The following is a 19982-nucleotide window of genomic DNA, read 5'->3' as shown; positions in this document are numbered from 1 at the left end:
GTCACAGTTACTTTTCACTTGTCATTTGCTTCTGATATGATACATGTAGCCAAATCTACAAAACAGTCAGGAATGGGCCAGAAGGACAAGATGGTATAAATATAAAATCCAATGAGAATGTCAAAGGGAGATTCTGCAATGGAAAGAGTCCTTACTTCATATGGGTAGTATAATTCACAGCTTCATACCTGTGGACCTGGAACCTTGGGGTTTTAGGAAATTCTTCTCAAGGAATTCTTTGTTGTTTCCTGATTTGCATAGCAGCCTTTATAAGTTACCATATACATTGCCAATAAAGAATCTTTACATTCTCTGTAACTTGCTGTATTTCTGTAAATCCCGTGACCTTCCTGATAACATCACTGCACTGAATATGAAATGCAGATTGGAGTCAGAAGTTGTATTGATGCAAAGTCCCCAGATCCTAGTGGCCCTGGTATTTGAGGGAGGGAAAGAAAGTGAAAGCAAAGGAGATCATTCCAGAAATTCCAAGATAGTGGACAGACGATCTCTGACATAGGACCATGAACTTTTGCTATTGGATAATGGGGAAGATTCATTTCAACAGAGGATTTCTACTTTCTGTCTCCTTCCATGTAGTTTGGCTTCACTGAGAAACAGATTTAGTTCAAAATGGCCAAGTTTTAAAATTTCTTGTTGATTCACTAGGATATACCTGAGAATGGCCTAAGAAGCAAAGTCACCTGAGACTTTGGAAACTGTATTTTGGTCTAAGAGAACACTGTGTTGTGTCCTGCTTTATATAACATATTTGCAAGTTTTCATACCATTTTCCATTTAAGATATTTGGTTTTTAAAAACCTTTGTACAATATTAAGAGATGCATACTTCCTTAACATAAGCCCCAAAGACAGTGTTATGATAAATAGGAAAATACTAGAAATGTTTGCACCAAAGTCAGGAAAGAAAAGGCAAACATTTTTTTTCAAATGTGTTTTCCATGTCTGTGATGAAGGTAATTATATTTTCCTAATGTTGGACCATCTCACTTTCCTTGGGTCAGCTGCAATTGGATATCTTGTGTTTTTTGTTTTTGTTGCTGCTGTTTTAAATAGGCTTCATGCCCAGCATGGAACCCAAGGTGGGGCCCAAATTCACTACCCTGAGATCACAACCCTAAGATCATGACCTCAGCCAATATCAAGAGTTGGATGCCCAACGGACTGAGCCACCCTGGTGTCCTTCTTTTAATTTGTTCCTGGACTCTGTTGATATATTTTTTAAGACTTATTCTTCATGAAAAATTCATTAGAATTATGGAATTGTAATTTTCCTTTGTGATGCAATATTTGTCATTTTTTGTATAAATAAAATAATTACATCATTAAAATAATCAGAAAGTATTCCTTTTTCTTTATGCTGTAGAACAGTTTATTTTTTAAATTAAAAAATTTTTGCCTTTGTGTGCAGTCTTTATTCCAATATGTTTTAAATTTTTTTTGTAATGTTTTTATTTATTTTTGAGAGTCAGAGGCACAGTGTGAGCAGGAGAGGGGCAGAGAGAGAGGGAGATGGAGATGCAGAATCTTAAGCAGGCTCCTGGCTCTGAGCTGTCAGCACAGAGCCTGTTGTGGGGCTCGAACCCACCAGATGTGGGATCATGACCTGAGCCGAAGTAAGATGCTTAACTGACTGAGGCACCCAGGCACCCCATGACCTAGTGCTTTTTTTGATGGATTTTTCCAAGTTCCAGCTAGTAAATAAATGGTGGAAGAAGGATTTGTATGTAAGAAGTTTGTCTCCATAGTCTATGTATGGTTTTACCCGTTATACTACACTGCTATCTATGTTCTGAAAATTAGAACATTATTACTTAAAAAAATGTTTATATATTTATTTTGAGAGAGAAAGAGAAGCAGAGAGAGAGAGAGACAGACAGACAGACAGAGAATCCCAAGCAGGCTCTGCGCTGACAGCCTGACACAGAGCTCAGTCTCAGAGAATTGTGAGATCGTGACCTGAGCTGAAATCAAGAATCCGATATTTAACCAACTGAGCCACCCAGGTGTGCCAGAACATCATTATTTTTTAATATCTGATAAAAAGTTTGATTGTATTTGAAAGCCATTTGCACCATGACATGGAATTTTAACATACATGAAAGAAAAATAAAATATATGAGTATTTATGCAAACTTTAACCGCTGCAAATGTAAGATAGTTGTAAAATGTTTAAAGCTATCTCACTGTGAGGGGCGCCTGGGTGGCTCAGTCAGTTAAGCATCTGATTTGGACTCAGGTCATGATCTCAGTTTGTGAGTTCGAGCCCCATGTCACGCTCTGTGCTGACAGCATGGAGCCTGGAGCTAGCTTCAAGTTCTGTATCTCCCTCTGTCTCTGCCCCTCTCCTGCTCACACTCTGTATCTCTCTCTCTCTCTCTCTCTCTCTCTCTCTCTCTCTCAAAAATAAATATTAAAAAGATTTTTAATGTTTATTTACTTTTTGTGGTTTATATACACAATGGAATACTACTTGGCAATGAGAAAGAATGAAATATGGCCTTTGGTAGCAACGTGGATGGAACTGGAGAGTGTTATGCTAAGTGAAATAAGTCATACAGAGAAAGACAGATACCATATGTTTTCACTCTTATGTAGATCCTGAGAAACTTAACAGAAGACCATGGGGGAGGGGATGGGGAAAAAAAAAGTTAGAGAGGGAGGGAGCCAAACCATAAGAGACTCTTAAAAACTGAGAATAAACTGAGGGTTGATGGGGGGGGTGGGAGGGAGGGGAGGGTGGGTGATGGGTATTGAGGAGGGCACCTGTTGGGATGAGCACTGGGTGTTGTATGGAAACCAATTTGACAATAAATTTCATATTAAATTTTTTTTTTTTTTAAAAGGGGGCTCTGGGTGTCTCAGTTGGTTAAGCGTCTGACTTTGGCTCAGGTTATGATCTCATGGTTCTTGGGTTTGAGCCCTGTGTTGGGCTCTGTGTTGACAGCTCAGAGCCTGGAGCCTATTTCAGATTCTGTGTCTCCCTCTCTCTCTGTCCCTCCTTGCTAATGCTCTGTCTCTCTCTATCAAAAATAAAATAAACATTAAAAAAATTTTAAATCTAGCTCACTGTATATGCTACTGGCACAAAAACAGACATATAGTTAATTGGAACAGAATAGAAAACCCAGAAATAAAGCCACAATTATATGGTCAATTAATCTTTGACAAGCAGGAAAGAATATGCAATGGGAATAAAGACAATCTCTTCAACAAATGGTGTTGGGAAAACTGGACAGCAACATGCAAAAGAATGAACCTGGGTCACTTTCTTACACTATCTACAAAAATAAATTCAAAATGGATTGAGGACATAAATTTGAGACTTGAAACCATAAAAATTCTAGAAGAGAGCACAGGCAGTACCTTATCTATCATTGACCATAGCAACTTTTTTCTAGATGTATCTCTTGAGGTAAGGGAAAACAAAAGCAAAAATAACCTATTGGGACTTCATCAAAATAAAATACTTCTGCACAGTGAAGGAAATAACAAAACCAAAAGGCAACCTACGGAAAGGAAGATATTTGCAAATGACATATCTGATAAAGGGTTAGTATATAAAATCTATAAAGAACTTATCAAACTCAACACCCAAAAAACAAATAATCCAATTAAAAAATGAGCAGAAGACATCAACAGACATTTCTCCAAAGAAGAGATACAGATGGCCAACAGACACATGCAAAGATGCTCGTCATCACTTATCACCAGGGAAATGCAAATCAAAACTACAATGAGGGGAAAAAAAGGGGGGCACTTGGGTGGCTCAGTTGGTTGGGCATCTGCCTCTTGATTTGGGGTCAGATCATGATGTCACAGTTGTGAGATTGAGCCCTGTGTTGGGCTCTGCACTGAGCGCTGAGCGTGGAGCCTGCTCAAGATTCTCTCCTTCTGCCCCTCTTCTCACCTCACGCTCTCTCTCTAAAAAAACCACCCCCACAAAAAACCTACAATGAGATATCACTTCCCACCTGTCATAATGGCTAAAAGCATCAACACAAGAAACAACAGATGTTGACAAGAATGTGGAGAAAAAGGAACACTCGTGCACTCTTGGTGGGAATGCAAACTGGTGCAGCCACTGTAAAAAACAGTATGGAGTTCCCCAAAAAACTAAACATAGAACTACCTTAGGATCCAGTATTTGCACTACTGGGTATTTGCCCAAATAATACAAGAACATTGATTCAAAGGGATACATGTACCCCTATGTTTATAGCAGGGTTATTTACAATAGCCAAGATATGGAAGCAGTCCAAGTGTCCATTGATAGATGCAAGGTTGTGGGGTGGGGAATAGTGAATGGACAAAGAAGATGTGGTATAAATATATAATGTATATATATACAATGGGATATTATTCAGCCATAAAAAAGAATGAAGTCTGGCCATTAGCAACGACATGGATGGAGCTTGAGAATATGCTAACTGAAATAAGTCAGAGAAAGACAAATATCATATGATCTCATTCACATGTAGAATTTCAGAAACAAGCAAAGGGAAAAAATAAGAGAGTGAGGGAGAAATCAGGAAACAGCCTCTTAATTAATTACGGAGAACAAATTGATGGTTATGGGGGGATGGCTAAAATAGGTGATAGGAATTAAGGATTGCACTTGTGATGAATACAGGGTGATGTATGGAAGTGTTGAATTACTATATTATACACCGGAAATGAATATAACACTGTATGTTAACTAACTGGAATTAAAATAAAAACTTAAAAAAAATAAAACTAGCTCACTGTGGTGACCATCTCTAATTTGAAGAGATTATCATTAAACATTATTAAAAATTCTTCATAAAAATTGCATGTGGCTAATTTTAAGAATTAAATGTGATATTTAAAAATGTATATTCATGGACTCAAGCTTCATTTTTTTAATTAGAGAGAGAGAGAGAGCGCAAGCAGAGGAGAGGGACAGAGGGAGGAGAATCTCAAGCAGGCACCAAGCTCAGCACTCAGCATGGAGCCTGACATAGGACTCCATTCTCTGACCCTGGGATCATGACCTGAGCCGAAATGGAGTCAGACACTCAACTGACTGAGCCAACCAGGCGCTCCTCAAGCTTCAGTTTCTCATTAGAAATGTCTAACGACTTTATTTGGAAGTTTTATCTAAGTTCAATGTCTATTTTCTTCCCTAATACTTTTTATTTTCTTACTATATTGGTATTTTATTATATATAAATAATAGAATGGTTTTTTTCCCACCAAGTCCTGTGTAGACAGCTCCCAATTCCTTTCAGTGTACACCATAAAAAATATTACTGCTTTTCATTGGTGCCATAACACTAGAAATGCTAGGAGGTAGTGACATATCAGTCTGATGCTAATGCCACCCAAGTGCGTGCTTTGGAGGGTACGTATATTTTCTCTCACTTTACCATTAATCTAATCTCGTCTCTACTGTATATTACCAAAATTCTGTGAGGATCCTTGTCCCTTATTCAAGTGTGCCCAGCCTTACATCCTCTGAAAGAAAGCTCCTGGGAAAAGTCACCTTAATCAGAAAACATACATGCACATTCATGCACACACAATGCACACATTCACACACCCCTCTCCCCTTTGCTCTGGAACAGACACCTAAGAAGAATCATGAGATATTCAGGAAAGGGTCAGTTAATTTTTTCTCTCATGTGACTTTCTGTGTCCATCTTGTTAAATTAGCTATTGGCAGCTTCTCTCCCACTCCCTCTTTTATATCCACGTAAAATAAAAAGTTAAATGACATAATCATTCCACAAAACAGATTAACAACAGATTTTTCACTGCTCCTAGAGTTCATCAAACTCATACATGTAGCTTCACTTTGGAGAGTCAAACACAGAAATGTTGTGATCTGTTTATTGATTTCTTCTGGGAGAATATACTTCTCCTGAGACCTGGATACTAGGTCTATACCTAAATACTAGTAACAGACACTCTTTCTCTCTTTTTTTTGTTTTTTTTGTTTAATGTACTTGGGGTGCTATAATTGTTTGGTGAACAGAAATCTACCACTATGAGGAGGTCTGTATTATTGACAGGGTTTTATGTTTTGATTTAGTATTCATTTGGGGGAATTAGTAGGGAAAATATTTTTTTGCCATATCAGTTATGTCTAATGAGCTATTGGTGCCCCAGAAAGAATGAAATCTCCAGGATGCTACTTAATACACCATGAGGATGGCTATAAGAAAAAAAAAAAAACATGGATAATAAATGTTGGCAAAGGTGTGGAGAAATTGGAACCCACATACACTGCTAGTGGGAATACAAAATTCTTTGGAAAACAGTCTGGCAGTTTCTCAAAAGTTAAATATAGAGCAAGCATATGGCCCAAAAATATGGCCCATAGAGTAACCCATGGCCTAGGTATGTATCCAAGACAATTGATAATATATGCCAATGTATGTCCATATGTTGCATAAAATGTTATAATAGCCAAAAAGATAGAAACAACTCAAATATCCATCACCTGATTATTGGATAAGCAAATGTAGTATGTACATACAATGGAATATTATTTACTCATGAAAAGGAACAAAGTACTGATATATGCTAAAACATGGATGAACCTTGCAAACATGCCAAGTTAAAGAAGCCACACAAAAGGCCATATATTGTATGATTTCATTTATACAAAATGTCCACAATAGGCAAATCTACAGAAACAGAAAGTAGATTAGTTGTTGTTAGGAGATGGGAGAGAAGAAAAGGGGGAGTGATTGCTATTGGGTATGGGATTTCTTTTTGGGGTGATGAAATGTTCTAAAATTAGATAGTGGTGGTGGTTATACAACTCTGTGAATATACTAAAACCCATTAATTTGTATATTTTCAAAGGGTGAACTTTATGATATATGAATTGTAGCTCAAGGCTATTATTTTAAAAAGCTGAATATCAGGGCACCTGGGTGGCTCAGTTGGTTAGATGTCTGACTCTTGATCTCAGATCAGGTCATGATCTTTCAGCTTGTGGGATTGAGCCTTGCGTCTTGCTCTGGGCTGACAGCGTGCAACCTGCTTGGGATTCTCTCTCTTCCTCTCTCTGCTCCTCTCCCATTTGTGCTCTTTCTCTTTCTCTCAAAATAAATGCTGAATATATAGAGGGAGTTATGACATAAAATGGTCTCTCTCTCTTTCTTTCTCTCTCTCTCTCTCTGTGTCCCTCTTTCCTTACTTTCTTCTCCCACTGTCCTGGGTCTGAAAGACTCTCCATCTTGATTCAGGGGTTCTTGCCTTATCAAATTATTGCTCTTTATATTTCCTTGTCAATCTCTGTTCTGTTTGAGAACTAATAATGTTACTTAGGTTTTCACTGAAATTAATATACCCAAGTAGGAAAAAGCTTAATTAGTTTTTTAAATTTATTCTTGAGAGAGAGAGAGAGCACATAATCAGGAGATGGGCAGAGAGAGGGAGAGAGAGAATCCTAAGCAGGCTCTGTGCTGACAATATGGAGTCCAGTGTGGGGCTTGAGCCCATGAACCATGAAATCATGACCTGAGCTGAAATCAAGAGTTGGACACTTAACTGACTGGGCCTCCCAGGTGCCCCAAAAGCTTGATTAATTTATGTGCTATGATATATTGATATCATTTTACTCCCTTGAAATTACATCTTAAACATTTAATAGGGGTGCCTGGGTGGATCAGTTGGTTAAGTGTCCAACTTAAGCTCAGGTGATGATCTCACACTCTGTGAGTTCAAGCCCCGCGTCGGGCTCTGTGCTGACAGCTCAGAGTCTGGAGCCTGCTTCAGATTCTGTGTCTCCCTCTCTCTCTGCCCCTCCCCTGCTCATGCTCTGTCTCAAAAATAAATTAAAACATTAAAAATTTTTTTTTAAAAACTTAAGAGATTTTAGGTTTTGTATTTTTTTTCTTTTTCTAGCTCCTTTAGGTGTAAGATTAGGTTGTTTATTTGAGATTTTTCTTGCTTCTTGAGGTAGGCCTGTATTGCTAGAAACTTCCTTTTAGAATCACTTTTGCTGGATCCCAAAGTTTTTAGACTGTTGAGTTTTTATTTTCATTTGTCTCCATGTAATTTTTGATCTCTTCTTTGATTTCTTGGTTGACCCATTCATTGTTTAGTAGCATGATATTTAACCTCCATGTATTTGTGCTCTTTCCAGATTTTGTCTTGTGGTTGATTTCTAGTTTCATAACATTGTGGTCAGAAAATGTGCATGGTATGACTTCGATCTTTTTGAATATGTTGAGACTTGTTTTGTGACCTAATATGTGATCTATTTTGGGGAATGTTCCATGTGTACTTGAAAAGAATGTGTATTCTACAGTTTTAGGATGGAATGATCTGAATATATCTGTTAAAGCTACTGTTTCCTTCTTGATTTTCTGTTTGGATGACCTATCCATTGATGTAAGTGGGATGTTAAAGTCTCTTGCTCTTATTGTACTACTATTGATTAATTCCTTTATGTTTGTTATTAACTGTTTTATATATTGGGTGCTGTCATGTTGGGCACATAAATATTTACAATTGTTATATCTTCTTGTTCAATTGTCCTCTTTGAAGGACAATTTTTCTTTTGTTGCGGTCTTTTGTTCTTTGTCTTTTGTTCTTTGTCTTTTGTTGCAGTCTGTTTTAAAGTCTATTTTGTCAGATATAAGTGTTGCCACCCAGCTTTCTTGGATCTCTATTTGTATGGTAAATGTTTTTCCATCCTTTCCCTTCCAATCTGCATGTGTTTTTAGGTTTGAAGTGAGTCTCTTGTAGGCAGCATATAATGGGTCTTGTTATTTTATCCATTTCATCACCCTATATCTTTTGATTAGAGAGTTTAGTCCATCTACATTCAAAGTAATTTTTGATAAGTATGTTATTTATTGCCATTTTGTTACTAGTTTTATGGTTGTTTTTGTAGTTCTTCTCTGATCATTTCTTCTCTTGCTCTCTTCTATCATGGTTTGCTGGCTTTCTTTAGTGATAGACTTGATTTCCTCTGTCTTTGTTTTTTGCATATATATTACTGTTTTTTTAAGTTTATTTATTTATTTTGAGAGAGACAGAGACAGCATGAGTGGGGAGGGGCAGAGAGCGAGGGAAACATCCCAAGCAGGGTCCACACTGTGAGCATGGAGCCCAATGTGGGGCTCGAACTTCTGAAACTGTGAGATTATGACCTGAGCCGAAACCAAGGTTTGGATGCTTAATCAACTAAACCACTCATGCGCCCCTGTATTACTGGGTTTTGATTTGTGGTTACCATTAGGTTTGCATAACATCTTCTACATATAGCAGTCTATATTAAGTTGATGGTTGCTTAAGTTTAAGCCCATTCTTTATTCCCCACCTCCCCCGCTCATGTTGTTTTTTTTTTTTTAATGTTTATTTATTTTGAGAGAGACCGAGAGTGAGCAGGGTAGGGGCAGAGAGAGAGAGGGAGAGAGAGAGAGAGAGAGAGAGAGAGAGAATCTCAAGCAGAGTCTGCACTGTCAGCACAGAGCCCGATGCAAGACTTGAACTCATAAATGATGAGATCATGACCTGAGCTGAAATCAAGAGTTGGACGCTTAAATGACTGAGCTACCCGGGCACCCCTCATGTTTTTGGTATATGATGTCATACTTTACATCCTGAAGATGTGGTGTGTGTGTGGGTGAATATTATTCAGCCATTAAAAGAGCAAAATCTTGCCATTTACAACAACATGGATGGATCTAGAGTGTATAACGCTAAGTGAAATAAGTCAGATAAAGAAAAATACCATATAATTTCACTCATATGTGGCATTTAAGAAACAAACAAGCAAAGGAAAAAAAATAAGAGAGAGCAAAGTGAGAAATCAAGAAACAAACTCTTAATTATAGAGAACAACTGATAGTTACCAGAGGGGAGGTTGGTGGGGGGGGATGGGTGAAATAAGTGAAGGGGATTAAGAGTATACTTATTTTGATGAGCACTGAGTAATATATGGAACTCTTGAATTACTATAATGTAGACCTGAAACTAATATAACAGTGTATGTTAACTACATTGGAATTAAGAATTTTTTAAAAAGGGGCACATTCAAAAGAAAAACAAACTTAACAGAGTTTCAGTGTCCCTGAGTCTCTTTTCAAGAGATTTAAATCTCTACCTATTCATCTACTGCTTATATGTTAGGGCATGCTACTTCAACAAAACACTGATATCATCCATCAATTACTTTTTAAAAAAAATACTACTTTCTTTGAAAATATTTTTATTTTAGAGAGAGAGCAAGTGGGGGAGAGGGGCAAATGGAGAGAGAAAAATCTCAAGCAGGCTCCGTACTCAGCACAAAACCTGATGTGGGGGCTCGATGCCACAACCATGGGATCATGACCTGAGCCAAAATCAAGAGTCTGATGCTCAACCAACTAAGCCACACAGGTGCCCCTAAAAAAAGTAATAATGAAATAATTTTATATAAAAACCCTTCCACATTTAAATGCATTTGAGAAATACAGATCAATAGGAAAAAATTTGTTTATAAAACAAACATTTAACATTTTCATGTAGTTCCTTTTAGTTTGTTTTTTCTCTTTATAGGTAATACTCAGTTTCTTAAAATGCATGATTAATTGGCTTGTAAATTATATCTTAATAATTTTTCTTTTTAAAATATGTAATATTCATTACTTCCACTTTGAATGAATATACATGAACTTCAAAAATATGAACATTGAGGTCACATCCACATTTTTCCCACTCGACAAAACTAAACAAAATATAGCACTGAAGGCTGGTGATGGATTTATTGAATTACTTTTTTTTTTAATTACTTTTTTTTTATTAAAAAAATTTTTTTTAGCGTTTATTTTTATTTTTGAGACAGAGAGAGACAGAGCATGAATGGAGGAGGGGCAGAGGGAGAAGGAGACACAGAATCGGAAGCAGGCTCCAGGCTCTGAGCCATCAGCCCAGAGCCCGACGCGGGGCTCAAACTTACGGACTGCGAGATCGTGACCTGAGCCAAAGTCGGACGCTTAACCGACTGAGCCACCCAGGCGCCCCATGAATTACTTTTTTTAAAGTTTATTTATTTTGAGAGAGAGTGTGTGCGTGGGGGGGGGGGGGGAGAGGCAGACAGAGAGGGAGAGAGAGTCCCAATCCCTGCTCTGTCAGCACAGAGGCTGATGTGGGGTTTGAATCCACGAACTGTGAGATCACGACCTGAGCCAAAGTCAAGAGCTGGATGCTCAACTGACTGAGCCACCCGGGCACCCCTTTATTGAATTACTTCTTAAACATGACTGAACATTGGAATCACTTGGGGAGCTTTGCCAAGGCCCCGCCCCAGGCTGATTAAAGCAAAAATCTCGCAGGTGGGATTTTCTTAAGCTGTGATGTTAATGTGCTGTCAAGTTTGAGACCTGTCACTTTACAGCAGTGATTCTCAAACTTGAGTGGGTATCAGAGTCACTTGGAGGGCTTATTAAAGCACAGGGTGGCGCCCTGCCCCAGAGCTCCTGATTCAGGAGGTCTGGAGTAGGCTTGAGGAGGTGATTTCTAACTAGTCCCCAGGTGAGGCTGATGCTGATGCTGCTGGTCCGTGGACCCCATTGATTTGTAGAGAATGACTCCTTTAAGACAGATTACCTAAAAGAGTTTACAAGGACAGAGGGTATAGTATCTATTTTTCTGACAAAGGACTTGAATCATTATTTTCAGGATAAGGCACACAAATTTATAACGTTGTTAGCAATGTATAACTATACTATCTTTACTTCACCACTTGTGAAATTACAATATCATAATTATTATATTTTATAAAATATATTTACATATATTATAATTGTTGTTTTACATTTTTTAGATTTTATACGCAGGAAGTGTTATTTGGAAAATAGTTCAATTTTGAATATCACTTCATGCACTAGAGGCAATATCAGGTGATGTAAATGGTTTATTGTTAAAACTCAAGGTATAAAAACACTAGGGCTTTGCCATGGAGATAGGAGTTGGTGGTGGTGAGGAAGGAAGACACTCTTTTTGAAGGTCAGTGTTTTTCAGAAAACATTTCTGTCTTGCCCCATTTGGCACCTTCAGGGTGGGTGTAGATAGAATGGGTAATTGCCATCTAGGTAGTGTTCTTAATCTTTATATTATATCAGACTCATCTCTAGAAGTTCAGACTGAATGTTTAAAGAGTTCTCCAGGGAATTCTCATAAGCGCAGGAATGAAGAGCCCTGGCTGGTGAAGAGATAAAGGCCCTATAAGGTGTTGTGCTTAGTTGTGGCATCTCTGAGCTAGGCACATTCCACAGCATGGTGCTGGTCCAGCCCCTGGTGGGTCAGTGGTAGGTGCTGAGAAGTTAGGGCCTCCATCAGATGCAAAGATGATTAGGCATAAGCATGTGTGCTCTGTGAATAAAACTCATGAAATTTACAGGAAGGAAAGCAGACACAGTGATTCCCAAGTCTTCTAAGAAGGAAGCCATCTGATTCCCTGGGTGATATTAGTAGCTTTGAAAGAGGTGTGAAAACCCCTGGCATCTTGGTTGCCTAGTTACAGATATTTTCTAGGCTTGGATTCCTGGAGGCCAGATTCTCAGAGTGCTGCTTCCTGCATGGGGGATAATGTGTTAGGTTTATATGCTGCCTCGTTCTCTTTGAGAGGCTCATATGCCCTGGGAAGAAGGAATGCATCATGGGAGTACTGTTGCACATATTTATTTAGTGTGTCATGTAGCCTGTTTTGTATCTTCCTTATCCTTCTCTCCTGAAACATTAGATACTCACTCAATTCTCAGATTATGAGAGGCTGTTTTTGCCACTTCTCCACTGTCATGGGATGCGTACGCAATGAATTAACTATCAGATACTTAGCAAGATACATTCCGTGTCAGGATTATTTTAAGAATTTGTTTGAAATTGTCTACCATAGTGTACATCTGGCAATTTTAGAAAGCTTTACAAGTGTGTGTGGATCAAATTCTTTCTGGCCCTAGATGCTGTCTTAGCAAAGTCCTTCTGGACATCTCATATTGGAGAGGAAGAGGACAAGAACATGGCTGACTGGGGCAGGAGCAGCGTCATGGGGCTTGACTGTAGCTGTCACACTTGTCAGTTTCTCCCACCAGGATAAGGACATATTTGCATGGTACCATTCAGGCTATAAAGCCCCCTTTAGTTTACCTTTGAAAGTCTATAAGAAATGTAGTATGGTTTTGCTATCCCCACTTTTTCCTACAAGGAAAGTGTGGTTCTGGGAGATTCTAGACCTCTCCAGAGCCACATAGATGACAAATGTTAGAGCAGGACTTTAATCAATGTTTTAAGGTTTCGGGCTGTTCTCAAACGTTGGTTTTCATCAGCATCAACTGGGGAGCTTGTTAAAAATACTATCCAGTGTCAGTGAGCCTGGGACTCTGTGGGCTTCAGTAGCTATCTCCCTGCTGACTCTGATAAAAAGCCAAGTTAAAGAAGCACTGCTTTAGACTCTGCTGTCCCACAACCTAATCTGATAATCAGATAAAAGTCTAGATGAAGGCAGTCATATCATCAGAGAAGTCATCATTTCAGCAAACATAAGATTGCCCTTCCCATGCATCCTGGGAGGTGAAAAGGGTTTTCAAGATAGGGAAGATAGTGCAGGAAGGGCTCTCTGGGCTGTGGAAGGGCTTGGTTAAGGCCTGCAGGTATGAGAACACAGTAAACAGAGTAGTATTCTGAGAGCCTATAAGGAAGGGAATACCAAGAAAAGATCATAGAAAGCTGGAATGGGGTCGAACCACCAAGATCTCTGAATATTGGGCTAATGATTTGAGCTACGTCTGTGCTCTTTAGGAGTACAGGTGACTGGCTAGGTGACCAGAATGCTAAGACTGAGTTTAGTAAGCAAATAATGATTTCATGTTAAGGCAGTGATGGGACTGCAATGAATAAATGAATTAACACTGTTTTTCTGTTCTCCCACTTGATTTTGGCCTTAAATTGAAGAGCTGGACACCAACAAGGAAAGAAGCAATGGCCTACTGGGGACAGAACCAGGCTCCCAGACAAGATCCTGTTCTCAAGGGTCCTGATGACAAGCTTACTATACCTAGTGATTCTAGGAAGACAGAGCATGTTCCTGGACAAAAGTCTTACTCCGGGAACCGTGGAGGCAGGAGTGTAGGTGTGGCCCCACATTTCCCTGTGATGGTCATGGCAAGCTTAGGACCTTCTGGAGCTTGGCAGAGTTCCCCTTCTTCCACAGGCAGCTCAACAGTCTGGCCTCAAACCACTCTCTCACTTTTGACATATTCTCCGAAGGGAAAGTCTAGAGAATCAGGAAGTCAGAGACAAAATCCCATCCCAGGACAGTCCCTTAGGATACTAACTGGCTTCTCTGGGGAAGACCTAAGGCTATCTGAGCAATTTGACCACCACCTCCTGCAGAAATGATTGCAGGAATGTCTAGAAAGGGAAGAACCGTTGAGTCCAATGATCAAGATGCTTCTACAAGCTTTTGTAAAATTCCAACACCCAAAGAGTCCCCAGGAGCTACTTCTTGATATGAAAGATCCACAATCAGACATGAGACAGCTGTTACAGGTTATGCTTCAGGATTTTCCTTCTTGGCATTTGCTCGTAGATGGGAGCCTCAAGAATATACTTCAGCAATATCTTTCATCCTGGGGCCAGCAGCCCAGCTGGGCTGGGGAGAATGGCAGGGGCAGGTGCCGTGGCCCTGTCTGCCCCCATTCTGGTATCAGCAGCAGCCCCACGGCCAGCGGGCTGGCTGGAGAGAACAGCAGGGGCAGATGCCACAGCCCTGTGTGCCCATAGTCCAGGATCAGCAGCAGCCCCAGGGTCAGCAGCCTGGCCAGATGCTTCAGGCCCACCTGCCCCCATTCTGGTATCAGCAGCCGCCCCATGGCCAGTGGGCTGGCTGGAGAGAACAGCAGGGGCAGATGCTGCGGCCCTGTCTGCCCATGGTCCAGAATCAGCAGCAGCTCATCTCAGAAGGCCAGCAGTCTTGGGAGGCTGCAACCCCATCACCTCCATCCCAGGGAGAAGCACAAGGCGAGAGGCGACTGCCAATTCTTCAGTAGTCCCTGATCCTGGAGCACGGGACGCAGCTGCCTCAGCAAGTCCCTAAATTAGTGCTCCTTTTGGAGACTGTTCTCCAGATACATAAACCTCCATGCATGAGCATCTCCACCCACTGCCACAGCTGTGGCTTTGTAGCCGCACTAGCAATCTCTGAAATTGTGAAGGAATTGTGAAGGAAATGCAGTGCTTAAAATTATAGATCAGTTTCTACTTGTGCAAGTCAAGAAGGATATGCACTGGAAACTAACTTGAATTTTTCCAGAAAAATTAAGAACTGTGCCAACAACAGGAATAACTGTTAGCATAGATGGACACACAATGCTAGGTATAAAAAAGTCCAACCATGTGTTTTCAGACAATATAGTCCCAAAAGTCCCAAGAGGGGCATATACAGCAAAGACTAGACTCTCTAGATCATAGGAAATGAAGCCTTTAGTCACCCTGCTGACAATAATTAGATGAAAAGTAGGTGTAAGGAAGTAAAGGGCAGACTGTGAGTGGACAGCCTATGAACAGACTTGATGGACACAGAAATGGGGAGACTGCTCTTTTAAAAAATAAACTTTTTATTGAAGTATAACATAGAGAAAAGTGCCCAAATTATAAGTATACAGCTCAACTCATCTTCATAAAGTGAACACACTTGCATAACCACCAGTTGGTTCAAGAAATTCAGTATTACCAATACTACAGATGTCACTCTTGTGCCCCCTCATAGTCCCTACCCCTTCAGTATTAGCTATTATTCTCACTTCTAACCTCATGCATTATTTTTTCCTGCTTTTGATGTATTTTTAATGCCCAACCAGCTAAATACCACCAAGAACAACAACTAAGTTCAGGTGTAGGCTTATTGGCTTGCTACAGTAAGAGGGCATCTCAGCAACTTGAGTGCATCTGGTAAGAAGAGGGAGCAGGGAAAGGCTGGGCTTAGGTTGAATAATTCTGAGGAGTTAGGGGAAGTTGGGATCAGCTCTAAATTGATAGCTGTCATAAGGCAGCTTAGCAATTAGGTATCTCAGTAATGTCTGTTCAGCAGATGGGAACAGCAAGGTAGTTTAGTTCAGGTGTAGGCTTATTGGCTTGCTGCAATAAGAGAGGGCATCTCAGCAACTTGAGTGCATCTGGTGAGAAGAGGGAGCAGGGAAACACCGGGCTTAGGTTGAATAACTCTGAGGAGTTAGGGGAAGTTGGGATCAGCTCTAAAATGGTAGCTGTCATAAGGCAGCTTAGCAATTAGGTATCTCAGTAATGTTTGCTCAGCAAATGGGAACAGCAAGTTAGGACTGGGGCATCATTAGTAAAAAGGCAGCAGTAACTTGAAGAAGGGGGTCATTAGGACATTTTACATCTGCAGCATGACCTTGGGAGAAATATTTTCTATTAACTTTGCAGCTGGCTTTATGCCTATTAGCAGATAATAGATATTATAAGCAACAGATGATTTTTTACTTTCAATCTTGAACTAATTCTACTCATTTGGTATAAGTAAAATCACTCAATATACATCTTTCATGTCTGACTTCTTCCATTCAACATTTTGTTTGATTCATCCCTACAGTTGCATGTAATTGTGGTGTGCTCATTATTATTGTTTTTAAATCTTTTTTTGTTTATTTTTGAGAGAGAAAGAGAGAGAGAGAGAGAGAGAGAGAGAGAGAGAGAGAGAGAGAGAGAGATGCAGGGCTCAAACTCATGAATGGTGAGATCATGACTGGAGCCGAAGTTGGACACTCAACCGACTGAGCCACCCAGGTGCCCTGGGTCTGGTGATTAGTAATGTAGTGTAATATTCTCCTGTGTCAGTATACCACACTTTACCTGTTCTGTTACAAGCACTGGAGAATTTTCAGTTCTTGGCTCTGACAAATAGTGCTATTAACATTTCAGTGCGTGACTTTAGACGAATATATGAATGCATTTCTGTTGAACACACACCAAAAGTAAAATCCTAAGTCATTTGATATGCATATAGTCAGCTTTAGTCAATTCTGCCATCATTTTCCAAACTGGTTGCTTCAATTTAGTTTTTCACAGCAGGTGTATGAGAGTTGCAGTTTCTTCACATCCTCACTAATGCAGGTATTGTCTGCCTTTTCATTTTAGCCATTAGGGTGGATGTGTAGTTCTGCCTTGTGGGTTTTGTTTTTTTAAAGTAAGCTCTACACCCAACATGGGGCTTGATCTCACGACCCTAATATCAGGAGTCGCATGCTTTACCAACTGAGCCAGCCAGGCAAACCTGCCTTATGGTTTTTATTACATTCCTTGATGGCTAATAAAGTAGAATATTTTTTCCATGTGTTCACTGGCTATTTGGATAAGCTGTCTTTTTGTGAAGTGCTTAAGTCTTTTGTTCATTTTTCTATTGTGTTGCCAGCTTTTGTCTTATTAATTTGTAGGTTTTATTTATATATTCTTGAATTACAGTCTTGGTCATGTCATATATAAGAATTGCAGTATCTTCATCCACCATGGCTTGCCTTTTTACTTAGTTAATAGTTTGTTGTTTTTTTTTTTTTGCACAGAAAATCTTAAGTTTAATGTGTTCCAATTCTCTTCTTTTGTGGTTACTGCTGTGTCCTATTTTTTGCCTGTTCCTAGCTCATGAAGTTATTCATCTGTTTTCTACTAAAACCTTAAAAAAAACTTTCACATCTAGACTTGCAATTCATCAACTCAATAGTGTGATTCTTTTTTTAACCATATGATTATCATAGTGACATGGTTTTATTTGTTTGAAAAGACATTGCACTGCTGTGTCACCATCATAATAGATGTAACTCTATATAGTCAGATGTACTAAGGACTGCAATCCTTTCTAGAGACTTGGGATGTCAGTGGGCACCATCTTTATGCAATCTCTTTGCCTCGCCCCAGGTCATCAGTGTCTCTGAGGAGTCTGTGTACAAGTCTGGTGCCTGCAATTTTGTGTTTGCTGCCCAGGGGACACATCCTTCATAGCCTGGCTGTGGTGGCCAGTGGGGCTGGTGTTCATGGGTTCTATGGGATGATAGCAAAGAAAGAAACAGTTCTTAACTGGCTATCACCCCAGTGCCCAGTGCAAAGTGAGCAGACGGAAACAGTGATTTCCCAGTCTTTCTCTGGAAGAGATATATTTGCATACTTTAAAAGCTGCTGCTTGAGGGTCTGGCTTTCAATCAGTCTGAATTTAGATGCTGACTGGGATTCTCCTCTTCGGGACACTCACAGATCTTGTCACATCCTGAACTACTGGGAGCCACTAAAAATAAGGTAGGTGCTTAGATAATCACAAAGGTTTGGGTTGAACAATAAGGTATATCTCCTATATAAGGACACTCCTTCAAGACTAGGAGAGGTGGTTGTTTTATACAATGCACTAAACCATTGCAAAGTGAAGGAAAATGGAAAAACAGAGGAATACGTTCCAAATGAAAGCACAAAATAAAACCTCAGAAAAACACCTTAACAAAATAAAGTGATTTACCTGTTTGGTGTTTTTCAGAGGAAATTGTTCTGTATGTAGCTATAGATTTGGTATGTCCATGGAAAGAGGTGAGTTCAGGATCCCTCTTTGTTGCCATCTTGAACTGGAACCCTGATAGTGATATCTATATAACTCATAGGGAATAGAAAAAAGGAACACTAACAATGGGTTTTGCTTAGGATTTGCCTAGATTGTTGGAGGGGTGGGGAGAAGAAGGGAAAGGACTATCAGAGGCATCTGTATGGCTTTTTCACACATTGCATGACCATGCTTCCTCCTCCCAATCAATACCCCTTACTCTGTAGTCTAATATATTCTCTTGCCCCTCAGTTTTGGGCAAGATTCAATACTATTGCCTATTCTTTTGTTACTATCTCATCTCATGGCTTCCTTGAAACCATATCCAATTTTTTTCTTTCTCTCTTTATAGCACTTTATGGGTTTTGTGTTTATGTTTACAGTGTTTATGTTTACATTGCTCATTTCTCTTAGCTTCTGGTAATGGCTCTCTGTCCTCGGTGTTTTTTAGCTTGCAACTGTACACCAATGTCTCTGCTGTCATATGGTATTCTCCCTTCATGTGCCTGGGTCTTTGTGACTCTTTTTTTTTCTTAATGTTTATTTTTGAGAGACACAGAGCATGAGTGGGGGATGGGTTGAGAGAGAGGGAGACACAGAATCCGAAGCAGGCTCCAGGCTCTGAGCTGTCAGCACAGAGCCTGATGTGGGCTCGAACTTACGAACCGTGAGATCGTGACCTGAGCCGCAGTTAGACGTTTAACTGAGCCACCCAGGTGCCCCCCCATCTGTGTCTTTTCTATCTGCCCTTAATGGTGTGCTCTGTCCCAATACTTAGGCCCAGCTCAATTGTCCCCAAACCAATGCAGCCTGGCATACGGTGCATGCTCAGACTTATGGTGGGTCCCCCTTCTTTTCCTCTACTGCCTTGTTGCACCAGCTACATCTGGGACAATGTTGACTAGAAGAGGGGAGTAGATATCTTTGCCTTCGTCCTAGTTTTAGAAGGAAACTGCTTTTTATTTCACCATTAAATATGTCAGGTGCTGGTTCTTCCATAGACACTCTTTGTTAGATTGGGGATGATCCCTTTAATTCCTTACCAATTGAGAGTTTTTAATCATGAATGTTGATGTTTTTCAAATACTTTTTCTGCATTTAAATAAGATAGGGTTTTTCTTTTTTAGTATGTCAGTATGATGAAATACATTGATTCTGAATGATACAGCAAACTTGCATTCCTAGGATAAACTCTATGAGGTATTACCATCTTTTATAGATAGCAGTTTCAATTTGCTATTTTTTAAAAGAATTTTTGCATCTGTATTCATGAGAGATGTTGATGTATGATTTTCTTTTCTTGTGAGGTCTTTTCCTGGCTTTGGTACGTGGGTAATGTTGGCTCACAAATGGGTTGTTAAGTGTTTCTTCCTAGAAGAGAATTTGTATAGAATGGTTGC

At 39.7% G+C, this 19982-nt stretch overlaps 1 protein-coding gene and 1 long non-coding RNA gene across 2 annotated transcripts in view; one reads left to right on the top strand and one right to left on the bottom strand.

The window, feature by feature from the left end:
- The window catches only part of LOC106972121 (uncharacterized), a 56383-nt gene extending 54930 nt beyond the window's left edge, over nt 1-1453 (top strand). The window contains exon 5 of the long non-coding RNA XR_008292175.1: nt 1077-1453. This is a non-coding gene — a long non-coding RNA (uncharacterized LOC106972121). The remainder of the gene's footprint in view (nt 1-1076) is intronic.
- Nucleotides 1-19982, bottom strand: part of ZNF239 (zinc finger protein 239) — a 129244-nt gene that overhangs the window by 89952 nt on the left and 19310 nt on the right. The gene's annotated exons all lie outside the window — the stretch shown is intronic.

The sequence above is a fragment of the Acinonyx jubatus genome, chromosome D2, assembly GCF_027475565.1.
Source record: "Acinonyx jubatus isolate Ajub_Pintada_27869175 chromosome D2, VMU_Ajub_asm_v1.0, whole genome shotgun sequence".
NCBI lineage: Eukaryota > Metazoa > Chordata > Mammalia > Carnivora > Felidae > Acinonyx > Acinonyx jubatus.
The sequence above is the reverse complement of the archived record's forward strand: the minus strand, read 5'-3'. Positions and strand labels throughout refer to the sequence as shown.